Here is a 13,241-nt window from a genome sequence, read left to right on the forward strand (position 1 = left end):
TGAATTAATTTTCTTAGCATGGCTCGACAGTGTCGTTCTGTAGGATCGCTGACTCGAACATGCGTCAGGCTGAAGATATAGTTTGTTCTAAAAGTTACGTGGCTGTATCATGACGCGAATGGTCATCATTTGCAGAAGCGAAAGAAGTAACAGTGTTCCGTGCTTCGCGTTCGTAAGTGTGGGGTCGGCTAAATAAGCTTAGAAACTTTGATATACAGCTTGTTTGGCAATTTTACGCGCGCCGTACAATGCTTCCGCCGGCTAAAACGGTGCATTGTTCGCGCTCAAATTTCGCGCAGACATGGCGTTTGGTTGTAAATGCTGTGATTCACGATGCCGTGCACCCGATAGAAACTAATCAAGTTCCCAAATCGGTGTATTTATAGTGAAGGCATGGAATGTAGAGCAATCCTGAAATGCTATGTTGCACCACCTCCAGCTTTGTAAACCGAAGTGACTGATCGGCCTTTGTACAACCATCTTTCAGAGCAAGGATCTTCAACCAGATCCCTCTGAGGCAAGGCTTTCAACAGCTGCAGCCAGCAGTGGTCCGTACCAGGACAATGGTTCTGTCGAACACAGCACTAGATCTGAAGCTGTCTGTAAGTCCTTATTGCATTTCGTCCATTCTGTGTGGATAAATATTTGTTTCCCTACAGTGACGCCAGCTGTGACTTCTCCTGGCCGTGTCACAGAGGAGCCCTTGCTGCTTCCACCCTTCGTCCCGGCCACATGCAGCAGTGATCCACTTGACTGCACATCTCCACAGGGTGACAGGCTAGACTCTGACTCCAGCTACTCTCCAACCTACCATGACGATACCGAAAGGTGGGCTCTTCACAGCTGCATGGGTTTTGGGCCTAACAGTTGGCACTATTCTGATTCCAGTGAGTCATCCGCAGAGAGTACACCGGCCCCCCCAGAAGAAGAACGGCAGTTCTTGGTCTTTGAGAGCTGTCTGAGGGAGCTGTTCCAGACATGCCCAGAGTGCTCGAGGCCTTGTGAAACCACCATTACCACCAAAGGCAGCTTCATCAATGTCATTAGCATCTGTCCTCTGGAGCATGTCCGGACGTGGAACAGCCAGCCTGTCATCAATGGAAGGGCAGCAGGAAACCTTCTGCTGTCCAGCCACCTCCTCTTTTCAGGAGCAAATGTAGCTTCCACACTGAGGATGCTGCGCCACATGAATGTGCAGGTCCCAAGTGACCGGACCTTCTACAACTATCAGGATGCCCTCCTTTTTCCTGCGATAGAAAAGGTGACCAACAAACCATACTGATATATTTACCCCAGCTTGACCAGATGTTTTCAAAAAAGTTCAATTCTCGTTAGCCAGAAGGCAGAAATGAAGTTCAGATTAAACGAACACACTTCTCCTGACATCACTTTTTTGTTGTTTTGTAGTAACTACCGCTGCAGTAGTGCACAATCAAACTAAGTTGTAATTTTACACTGGGCTAGTCAAGAAATGGAATAACATTTGAACAGATCTGGCTACAAGAACAAGCTGAACTCATGGACCAGTTGAACAACCAAGAGGTTGATGTCACCGGTGATGGACGATTTGACTCCCCTGGGTTTTCTGCCAAGTTCCTGACATACACCACGCATGTTGAGCAGATCAACAGAATTCTTCACTCGGTCCAGGTCCAGCTGGGGGAGGTCAGTAGACACGTCTGTGGAAAGTTATTGCAGTAATTCAGTGATAAATATTTATGTAAGCCGTTGGTAAGTAGAGTGGAAATACAGGAATGTAATGTTTGAAACCCGTCTTCATGCAGTCGGAGCAGGCAATGGCCAGCGTGAGCATGGAGAAGGAAGGCCTAATCAAGCAGCTGGAATTCTTCAAGGAGAAATGTATGGCATGCCACAAAGGTTTATATGGTAGACAATTTATCGTTATCCCACCGACAATGCATAACACAGGTATCAAGATCCGGTCTCTCACAACTGACCGTCACCCTGCCATACGAAAGCACATGCAGACCCGTGAACCCAAGATCAAGCACTGCTTTGACATTTGGCACATCTCAAAAGGTAAGAAAGTTGAGAGCATGATTGAAAAGATGCTTGCTTGCACATAATGTGCTGCAGGCTTCCCTGATATGCCTTTTTAAAATTAAGGTGTCAAGAAAAAGCTAGCTGCGTCAAGCAAGCGGGCTGGATGCAAGGAGATGGACCTATGGATTCAGTCAACTACCAACCACATGTACTGGGCAGCCCGCGCTGGAGGGGGCAATGCAGAGCTGGTCGTCGACGTCTGGCGGAGTATGAAAAATCATGTCATCAACCAGCACTCTGGACATGGTGGACTGTACCCAAGGTGTCTCCACAGCGACATGCCAGAGGAGACAAGAGTTTGGGTGGACCCCAGTGAGTGGTTTTTGCCCTTGTCTAAAGAACTTGTTTTAAAGCATACCTTTTCCTCAAGAGTCCCAGGCATACGAGCAATTCAAGCACATCACTGAGGACAAGCGTCTCCTCAAGGATATCACGCAGATGTCCTCCCATAGCCAAACGTTTGCTCTGGAGGCATTCCACAGCATCTTGATTGACTTCGCGCCAAAGTCTATGGCATTTTCTCCAGCAGGGATGCTCGCAAGGTAATATTATATTGTAGTTCTGTCCTCTGTCTAGAGGCAGTTGGTTTATTCCAAGAGTCAGCACGTAACCACATCCACGTACTCCAGATCATTAGGCAGCATTGCCATCCGATGCGATATCCTCAACTTACAGGACGCAGCTTGCCATCCTCCACTTCCATGAAAATGCAGACCGGTCCCAGGCGAAGACAAAGGAAGGCAATTCACGCTGGATGATGAAGACTACCAAGGCGCGAAAAGGCCATCACACAGTGTGCCCCATCAAAACAGCTACCACTTACAGTAAGTATTATGCTTCATCCCAAATGAGTGACTTGAGGGGAGCCTTTTGGAATGAAGTAATGTGAAGATTTCATTTCCAGAGTATGTCGGAAAGCTTGTAAAAGAAGTTATCAGCAGCAGCGAGCTCTGGCAATCTCTCTCTGATGCATCAGAGGTCAACACAAGTACTTTCCCAGCACCAATGACCTCGGCCTTCACAAGGCCTTCTCTTCAGGACCTTGTGGAAGCAAGGAGGTCCCGCTTCAGCCTGGGTCCCCAGTGAGGCTAGACAAAACAAGGTGAGGGCGACAACATCCAGCGTGTTTGAAAGTCTGAACTGTCTGACGAGCTGCAAGATGTGTGTTCCCCCTTCTGCTGCACCAGAGGCCGACATAGCATCTTCGTGGCAGGGCTCGGAATCCTACTTTGCAAGTGTAATGAGGACCAATGGCTGCCAATGACATCACTCACACTGTGTCCCATGCAAACACTTCCAACTTTCAGTGAGTAACATGTGTAACTTCTGCATGAATGACATTCGGGGCGTATTTTCGAACAATATCATGCGCCAATTTCCTTTCCAGAGCGCACCTGAAAGTTTGAGAAGGAAGTTATGAGCAGCGCCAAGAGTCAGCGATCCTTCTCTGATGCATCAGAAGCCAGCATAAGTGCTTTCCCAGCACCAACGATCGGCTTTCGCCAAGGTGAGGGTGACAACATCCAGCGTGTTTGAAAGTCTGAACTGTCTGACGAGCTGCAAGATGCGTGTTCCCCCTTCTGCTGCACCAGAGGCCGACATAGCATCTTCGTGGCAGGGCTCGGAATCCTACTTTGCAAGTGTAATGAGGACCAATGGCTGCCAATGACATCACTCACACTGTGTCCCATGCAAACACTTCCAACTTTCAGTGAGTAACATGTGTAACTTCTGCATGAATGACATTCGGGGCGTATTTTCGAACAATATCCTGCGCCAATTTCCTTTCCAGAGCGCACCTGAAAGTTTGAGAAGGAAGTTATGAGCAGCGCCAAGAGTCAGCGATCCTTCTCTGATGCATCAGAAGCCAGCATAAGTGCTTTCCCAGCACCAACGATCGGCTTTCGCCAAGGTGAGGGTGACAACATCCAGCGTGTTTGAAAGTCTGAACTGTCTGACGAGCTGCAAGATGCGTGTTCCCCCTTCTGCTGCACCAGAGGCCGACATAGCATTTTCGTGGCAGGGCTCGGAATCCTACTTTGCAAGTGTAATGAGGACCAATGGCTGCCAATGACATCACTCACACTGTGTCCCATGCAAACACTTCCAACTTTCAGTGAGTAACATGTGTAACTTCTGCATGAATGACATTCGGGGCGTATTTTCGAACAATATCATGCGCCAATTTCCTTTCCAGAGCGCACCTGAAAGTTTGAGAAGGAAGTTATGAGCAGCGCCAAGAGTCAGCGATCCTTCTCTGATGCATCAGAAGCCAGCATAAGTGCTTTCCCAGCACCAACGATCGGCTTTCGCCAAGGTGAGGGTGACAACATCCAGCGTGTTTGAAAGTCTGAACTGTCTGACGAGCTGCAAGATGCGTGTTCCCCCTTCTGCTGCACCAGAGGCCGACATAGCATCTTCGTAGCAGGGCTCGGAATCCTACTTTGCAAGTGTAATGAGGACCAATGGCTGCCAATGACATCACTCACACTGTGTCCCATGCAAACACTTCCAACTTTCAGTGAGTAACATGTGTAACTTCTGCATGAATGACATTCGGGGCGTATTTTCGAACAATATCATGCGCCAATTTCCTTTCCAGAGCGCACCTGAAAATTTGAGAAGGAAGTTATGAGCAGCGCCAAGAGTCAGCGATCCTTCTCTGATGCATCAGAAGCCAGTATAAGTGCTTTCCCAGCACCAACGATCGGCTTTCGCCAAGGTGAGGGCGACAACATCCAGCGTGTTTGAAAGTGTGAACTGTCTGACGAGCAGCAAGATGTGCGTTTCCCCTTTACTGTAACGGAGGTCGACATGAACGTCTTGTCAGCACATACTTTTACAAGTTTCTTGCATGCAGGTCCAACCAGCTACAGATTCCCAGGTTCCTGTCTACCCGGCCCCAGATTGTATGGACATGCCAAGACACGTATCCTTTGTTGAATGGTCACCTTGGCAACCAACATCTTTTGCAGAAAAATGACTGGTTCAGCCAGATCACACAGATTTTTCTCTCGGCAGAACCTGCCTGCTAGAGAGCGCGTATCCCAGTTGGCGGATAGGGATGCTCTTATCACAGTCTGGCCGTTCTCCTCTGCAATTTGTGCAGTCACTTGCAAGACACTGTTAGCAGGAATAAACTTTGATTCAGTGCACCTGCAGTTACATTCCCCTTGACTGGCAGAGGAGCAATTGAGGCAAGTGTGATAAGAGTGGTGCTTGCACCCGTGGACCAACAGGCATTCAGATTTGAGCAGGATCCCGGCCACCTACCAAGTGCCGGAAGGATTCTGCAGATACATCTAAGCAAGTCAATAAACTATTTTACAACTGCTATTCTGAGTGGCTTTGTGCATCTTTTCGTACTTTACCGCATGGCTGAAATACAGAGCTATACATTATGCTGCAAAAGAGCAATGGAGCCACCTAACTTACTGATTTTGAAACGCTGCTAGGCAAATACATTTCCTGCGATTCAGTTGTGTATGGCAGTTTGATGAGCTGCAGAACAAAATTTTGTGAAGATGTGGAAGGTTCACACCTTGTTGGTTCATGTATCAGCAGGTTAGTTGAAGTCTGAAAGTTTTGGTCCACCACCACAGTTCTGTAAGCCTTTTAAACCAACTCTTATAGAGCAGTTGAATTACAAATAAGTCTTTGCTACACAGAGACTGAATAAGCTTAGTACATTCCAAAAAAAAGTGGTCTGGATGAATTACAATGTGCAAAAGCTCTGATGCACTGCAAGCAAAAATGTGGTATGAGGTGATCCAGTTCTTTATCCTGCCAGTGGAAAGCTGAAATCCCATGTTCGGGTGCGTAGGATGCCTACCTTTGGACGATTTACAAGGACTGTGGGTCGGCACACTCACTCGTGAGTGCACTCTTATCACCTCACTCGCGTCTGTGAGCATGAGTGGTCATGATTGGAGGCAAATGCCGCGTGACAGTGAAGTTTGTTGCATGTGCTTATTTTTTTCTGTTGATAGCTGAGGGAATTACATATTCACTGCCGAAGGCGCTCGAGGTAGCATAAGGCACCATACCGGTGTCTATTTACGAATGACGCAGAGGATTACGCTGGCGCGAGAATGGAAATATTTCGTTGTTGTTCACCTTACTAGTTCACCGTTGGCATGGGCGCAGGTTCGCGGGTGCAGTGAACCGATACGAGTTGTGTCCGATCCTTTTATCGAATTTCGCATTACCACAGCTAGAAAGGCAGATGTCTGTTGACATGCCTCCTACACGGCTCGACCTCTGTACACAGAGTTCCAATGCTTGCTGCTGAAACCACGACTGTCAACTTCTCAGCAATAACTAGCGTAAGGTGGGATCTCGAGTACTGCAGTGGACGCTTCGTTTTTTTTTTTTTCTATGGCCGGCCGTGTGCACTGTAGAGCTCTGCTCGGGCCATAATTTTTTTTATTGGGGCCAGACCCATGCAATGAGCCTGATCTACTTGGCCTAGCTCTTCAACCACACAAGCGAAGCTTGTGCGGTTGAGTGAGTGGTCATGAGTTTGGGTGACGGGTTGTGAATGTGAGTGAACATTAGTGAGAGGACGTGAATGAGTGCTTGTGAATGCGAGTGGACATGAGTGTAAGTGAGTGCAAGTGGCCGTGAGTGTGAGTGTAGTTGAGCAACCTCTCATGGTGCTGAGGTATGACAAGGACGAGCTTGTCCTTGCCTGTCAGGCAGAGACTTTGTCTATACTACTACACAGACACTGAATAAACTAAGCACATTCCCAAAAATGGTCTGCATGCAATCTGTAAATGCTGTGACGCATTGGAAGCAAAAATGAGGTGCGAAATGGTTCACTATTTTCAATATATTTCAATGGTTCAATATATTTACAAATAGGGAAGAACAGCTGCGAGCGGCACCGAGAACACAGTCCGAACTTCGTTGTCGTCTTCTACTCTTCCTACGCTCTTGGTCGTCGTCTACCCACTTCAGGACCCCCGGCTGCTGAAACGCCGTCTCGGCGTTAGGGCGGCGACGTATGAGCGTCGTGATAAGGTTTAAGGCGACAGACGTGGACGATGTCGGTGGTGGCGCCAGAGGACGATGGCGAGGTTTCAAGGGGAGCAATTTCATAGTTCACGTCGGTAACACGGCACACGACACGGTAAGGGCCACGGTAGTGCGAAAGGAGCTTCTCGGAGAGACCGACGCTGCGAGAGGGCGTCCAGAGAAGGACGAGTGATCCTGGGGTAAATTCGACGGCCTGGTGACGGCGGTCGTAGGCTGACTTCTGGGAAACTTGAGAGGCTTGGAGCCTACTACGTGCTATTTGGCGCGCCAGCGTGGCCTGGGAGATGGCGTCCCGAGCGTAAGCAGTGGTGGGGGCTGAAGAAGGCGGCATGAGTGTGTCCAAAGGCAAGGTGGGATGCCTACCAAACAAAAGGTAGAAAGGAGAATAGCCTGTTCTGTCATGAAGGGAAGAGTTATATGCAAATGTCACATAAGGCAAGGCTGCGTCCCAATCTCGGTGGTCTGGCGATATGTACATGGCTAACATGTCGGTGAGCGTGCGGTTGAACCTTTCCGTAAGCCCATTGGTAAGCTGTCGCGAGCTGGTGCTGCGTGTCACACGAACGAAGAATGTCGTGAACTACTCTGGATAGAAAATGACCGCGGTCGGTGAGCAGTTGACGAGGGGCGCCGTGGTGAAGGGTGACGTCTTGCAGAAGAAAATCGGTGACATCGGTAGCGCAGCTGGACGGCAAAGCACGCGTGATGGCGTACCGAGTCGTATAATCAGTTGCGACAGCGATCCACTTGTTGCCGGAGAGGGACGTGTTGGAAAAGGGCCAAGAAGGTCGAGGCCAACACGGTGAAAAGGTTCCGGAGGTATGTCGATGGGTTGCAGAAGACCGGCAGGCAAAGTGGAGGGCCTTTTCCGACGTTGACACAGGTCGCAAGTGGCCACGTAACGCTTGACGGAACGATAGAGAGCAGGCCAAAAGAAGCGATGCCGCACCCGAGCGTACGTGTGGGACACGCCAAGGTGACCGGCTGTCGGCAGATCGTGCAGTTCTTCCAGGACAGAAGAGCGTAGACGTTGGGGTATCACGAGCAGGAGCGGAGGGCCATCGGAGCGTAGGTTTCGGCGATACAAAATGCCGTTCTGGAGCACATAAAGGTTCAGAGACGGAGATCGGTTTGCAGAACGGATGCCATCAAAGATAGGTCGTAAAGATGAGTCGTGGCGCTGTTCGTTGGCAATATCGGCAAGATCAGAGATAGCTAAGAGGCAGGGCAGGGTCTCTGCGTCCTCTAGGTCAGGTGGTTCCACAGGGTATCGGGATAAACATTCAGCGTCCTGGTGATGGCGCCCTGACTTGTACACGACGGAGTATGAGTATTCTTGGAGGCGCAATGCCCAGCGACCAAGGCGACCGGTGGGACCTTTTAGTGAAGACAGCCAACAGAGAGCATGGCGATCAGTGACAACAGCGAATGAAGGGCCGAACAGGTAGGGTCTGAATTTAGCTACTGCCCAGACAAGGGCAAGACACTCACGCTCAGTAATGGTGTAATTTTGCTCTGCGGCTGAAAGTAGGCGGCTGGCATAAGCGATGACTCGATCTTGACCCTGTTGACGTTGGGCTAGGACGGCGCCGATGCCATATCCGGAGGCGTCGGTGCGAACCTCTGTGGGAGACGACGGGTCAAAATGTGCTAAGATGGGCGGAGTGGTCAGCAAATGGACGAGGGATGAAAATGAGTTCTCTTGAGCAAGGCCCCAGGTAAAGGGGGTGTCGTTCTTCAGAAGATCGGTGAGGGGACGAGCGATGCCGGCGAAATCTTTGATAAAATGGTGAAAATACGAGCACAAGCCAACAAAGCTGCGCACATCTTTCGACGACCTTGGAAGAGGAAAGTCCTTCACAGCTTGAACTTTGATGGGATCTGGGCGTGCACCAGAAGCGTCAACGAGGTGTCCGAGAATAGTGAGTTGGCGACAACCGAACTTGCATTTCGATGAGTTCAGCTGAAGTCTGGCGTTACGAAACACTGTCAGAATATTGGAGAGGCGCTCGAGGTGCGTGGAAAAAGTAGGCGAGAAAACCACAACATCGTCTAGGTAACAGAGGCAGGTGGACCATTTAAAGCCATGAAGAAGGGAGTCCATCATTCGTTCGAAGGTAGCCGGGGCGTTACAGAGGCCGAGCGGCATGACTTTAAACTGGTATAAGCCATCAGGCATCACGAAGGCGGTCTTCTCGCGGTCCTTTTCATCAACGGCAATTTGCCAGTACCCCGATCGAAGATCAATTGAAGAGAAATATTTGGCGCCGTGGAGGCAATCTAAGGCATCATCTATCCTTGGGAGTGGATATACGTCTTTTTTTGTGATGCGGTTGAGGTGCCGATAATCAACGCAGAAGCGCCAGCTGCCGTCCTTTTTCACCAGGACGACTGGTGAAGCCCAAGGACTTGACGAGGGCTCGATGATGTCTTTTGCGAGCATCTTGTCCACCTCTTGATTTATGACGGTGCGTTCGGCGCTGGACACTCGGTACGTACGTCTGCGGAGAGGAGCGGAATCACCAATGTTTATGTGATGCGTCACCACAGAGGTCCGAGCCAAAACACGGCTATCAAAGTCGAAGATGTCGCGGAAAGATGATAAGAGGCACCTAATATCGCGAGCTTGCATCGGCGGTAGGTCAGAAGCGATCATGTCAGGGTAGTCGTCCGTTGGGTTCGCTGTTGATGGGGCCGCAGGCAACCGGCATTGCTGAGTGGAAGGTAAGCAGCTGTCCACCACTGATATCACACATTCGGCAGCAGGGCACAGCGTGGCGAGTGAGATGCCTTGCGGGAGCGGTTGGATGGATGAACGAAAGTTCAGGACAGGAAGGTACGCGCGGTTGGCCGACAATGTAAATACAATGTGTGGAAGCGCAATGCTGCGCGTCAGGGCGACGTCAAGTTCCGCAGTGACTACGTAGTGACCATCAGGTACAGGGGAACAGATGAGAAAGAAATGTAAGTTGCGGTTTGAGGCGGTAGACGAACAAAGTCGACAGCACAAAGACTGTATAACTGGGGACGGCGACTCAGCAGAAAGAGGAAGGTCAAGCTGAACAACATTAGTGGCGCAGTCAATGAGGGCTGAATGCTCAGACAGGAAGTCGAGGCCAAGAATGACTTCATGAGGGCACTGGTCTAGAACAGAGAACAGAATGGATGTATGGCGGCCGGATATGGTCACACGAGCTGTGCATAGTCCAACAACATGAGGCGTTCCGCCGTCGGCAACGCGGAGAACGGCTTTGGGTGCAGGGGTCAGTACTTTTTGGAGGCGGCGTCGTAGGGCTGAACTCATGACGGATACGTGCGCGCCTGTATCGATCAGGGCTCTCACAGGCACTCCATCGACATGAATGGCGAGCAAATTATGGTGTGCACGAAGGGCTAATCGAGGATTTTGGGACTGGGGCTGTACTGCAGCATAACCTCCAGACACTGCAGCGTCTAGTTTTCCGCTTGCGAGCGTCCGTAGGGGCCAGGAGAGGAGCGACGGCATTGGGGCGAACGAGACTGTCGACGCAGGGGGGACGGAGAGCGGCTGGAGCGGGGAATCTGGCCGTCGACTGTAGCACCGTGCTGGGCTTGAGGGGGCGTGTAGTGGCTGGGCTGTTCGTCGTCGCGATGGGAGCTGAGAGGACGGTATGTGCTGCGACGGGACCAATAATTTCGACAGTGGCGGGAGATGTGGCCAATGCGGTGGCAATGGAAACAAATGGGCCTGTCGTCGGTTGTCCGCCAGTCGTTAGGGTTTCGGCGACGTGGAGTGAAGTACGAAGGTCGTCCAGGAGCAATCGCAGTGATTTCGGGTGGTGGTGAAGACCGTACAGGGCTGACGGGCTGGAAACCAAGGTTTGCAAACTCTTGGCGGACGACAGCTTGTACCAGAGAGATGGTAGGCAAGCGGTTGTCGCCATCATGTAGATGCAGGGGGGCAGGGGACATAGCTTCGAGCTCGCGTCGGATGATGCGGGTCACATTTTCTGGGGGCGCTGAAGTTTCCCTGTGTCGCAGGTCTTCACATGAAGAAGTCGCAGCCGTGTTGGGGAGGCGTGTGTACGGCTGGCTAATACGCCTGCTTTTGGCTTCCTCGAAGCGTCGACATTCCTTAATAATTCCGTCGACTGTAGTGCAGTTCTTGTATACGAGCAAGTTGAAGGCATCGTCGGCGATTCCCTTCAACACGTGGCCGACTTTGTCAGACTCGGGCATGTTGGTGTCAACTTTGTGACAGAGGGCCAGCACATCTTGAATGTACGACACATAGGACTCCGTAGATGTTTGAGCTCGGGAGGCGAGGTCCTTCTTAGCAGCAAGTGTTCGGCCGAGCGGCGGTCCAAACAATTCGCGGAGTTTCTCTTTGCACACGTCCCAGCTGGTTAGATGGTCTTCGTGGGTCTCATACCAGACCCGGGCAGTGTCTTTTAGGTAGAATATTACATTTGCGAGCATAAGGGTCGGATCCCAGCGGTTGTAGGTACTCACTCGCTCGTACATGTTGATCCAGTCGTCGACGTCAGTGTTGTCGGTACCAGAAAATGTCCCAGGGTCACAAGGGGGAGAAAGAACGAGTGATGTCATGGCCGGGGCTGAGGTTTGCTGGGAGGCGTCTTGGGTCATGATGAGGGAAGGCAACTGGCGGCCGCTGCGGAGCTCCGTCGTTGGTAGACGTAGGGGAAAGCCGCACCTCCACCAAATATGTTGCGGGAAAGAATATATTTACAAATAGGAAAGAACAGCTGCTAGCGGCACCGAGAACACAGTCCGAACTTCGTTGTCGTCTTCTACTCTTCCCACGCTCTTGGTCGTCGTCGTCGTCTACCCGCTTTAAGGAGTTGCAAGCTGAAAACCTACATGGTTTTCAGCAGGATATTTTGCCCTTATTGCCTTCACCATGCAGGCGGGCAGGGGCCTTCTGTTGTGGCGCCCAAGCCGCCCCCACAGCCAGAGCACACACTGCCTGCAGGCAGCAAACCGGTTGTGCCTGAAACAATGCCAATGATTAGATGTAGCAAGCAGTACACAGGATGAAGTTGATCAGATGCGCATCCAAGTCGGGAGGGGACAGAATGTTCTGACCCCTAGCCGCCTCCTAATTTTTTTAATTCAGCCAGAAGAGTGCCTGTTCTGCATATTTACTCATTTGAACCAAAAACAATCATTCCTGTAACTACACTAAACAATGGTGACTTGAGTAAGCATGCACACCAAGGTTGAGGCCCAATGTTCACTCTTTTCTAGATGTCTCAAGCTGACCTCCCTTGTTGTTGCTAGTGGCTCTTTATTGATAATAAAAAAAATAACAATGGAAGCTAACGATGTTGCTAGCCGCGGCATCTGCCATCCAAACCTGAGCTGCGGCTAGCGAGAATAAAAGGACAGGGAGAGGGAAAGAAAGGGGGGAGCGATAGTAAGAAAGGATAGGTGTTGGGCGGCAATATACACTATGTACAATTCCATATATGGGAACCAAGTTCTACAACTCTGCTAAATGCTCCAAAAGCACACTTTTCATCACACTTACTAGTATTTATGTTATCACTGCAACTAAGGAAATTTATATATATAGGTGCCAGAAGCCCACTTCTGATAGGACAATCTCCTTTGAAATTTCGAATTGGCTCAGCAGTTGCTGCCAACTGCAATAAAGATAAATTTAAACCAGCCAAAATCCCGACGTACCTGAACCCGGACATGTATTAGACTAGCAGTCAATAAGGTCTGCCTTATTTTCAGCCGTTCCTGAAACTGTAAATAAGGTTCCTTTTTCTGAAAATGACAGCATGTAAGGTAAAAAAAGGTTCCATGCTTCTTATGCTATATAGCTCGTAATCTAATTTCTGAAAGGAGAATGAGTCTGTCTCCTGCACAGTAATGGGCTTTGTCAGTGCAAACTATCCTGATCCCATTTGTTTGCGCAGTGGACAGCTGCAGTCTTTTGCAGTGGTTATGGCCATAGCACACCGTGATTCCGCACTGTATACGAAGTTTTAGGCATTCTCTGTCGTTTTTTTTAAATAGAACAGCACCGCATGCGTATGCGCTTTAGATCGCACTGTGGTCAATAAACGTAGTTGCAAGAGCTAGCACCGGTAGCGTTATTACGCAATCCGTGAAGCTTGCAGTTGTAC

The 13,241-nt window shown here is 50.1% G+C and overlaps 2 long non-coding RNA genes across 2 annotated transcripts; both read left to right on the plus strand.

Moving 5' to 3' along the window:
• The first annotated feature begins 2,475 nt into the window (after nucleotides 1–2,475).
• On the plus strand, nucleotides 2,476–3,019 carry LOC149361460 (uncharacterized). Its single transcript, XR_016288416.1, has 3 exons — nucleotides 2,476–2,606; nucleotides 2,740–2,888; nucleotides 2,969–3,019. It is a non-coding gene; the product is annotated as an uncharacterized LOC149361460 (long non-coding RNA).
• Nucleotides 3,020–4,063: 1,044 nt separating this feature from the next.
• On the plus strand, nucleotides 4,064–5,400 carry LOC149361461 (uncharacterized). The gene is made up of 3 exons (XR_016288417.1): nucleotides 4,064–4,180; nucleotides 4,262–4,381; nucleotides 4,925–5,400. It is a non-coding gene; the product is annotated as an uncharacterized LOC149361461 (long non-coding RNA).
• Nucleotides 5,401–13,241: the final 7,841 nt, after the last annotated feature.

The sequence above is a fragment of the Amblyomma mixtum genome, chromosome 2 (assembly GCF_055824585.1).
Source record: "Amblyomma mixtum isolate Tamu chromosome 2, ASM5582458v1, whole genome shotgun sequence".
Lineage (NCBI taxonomy): Eukaryota > Metazoa > Arthropoda > Arachnida > Ixodida > Ixodidae > Amblyomma > Amblyomma mixtum.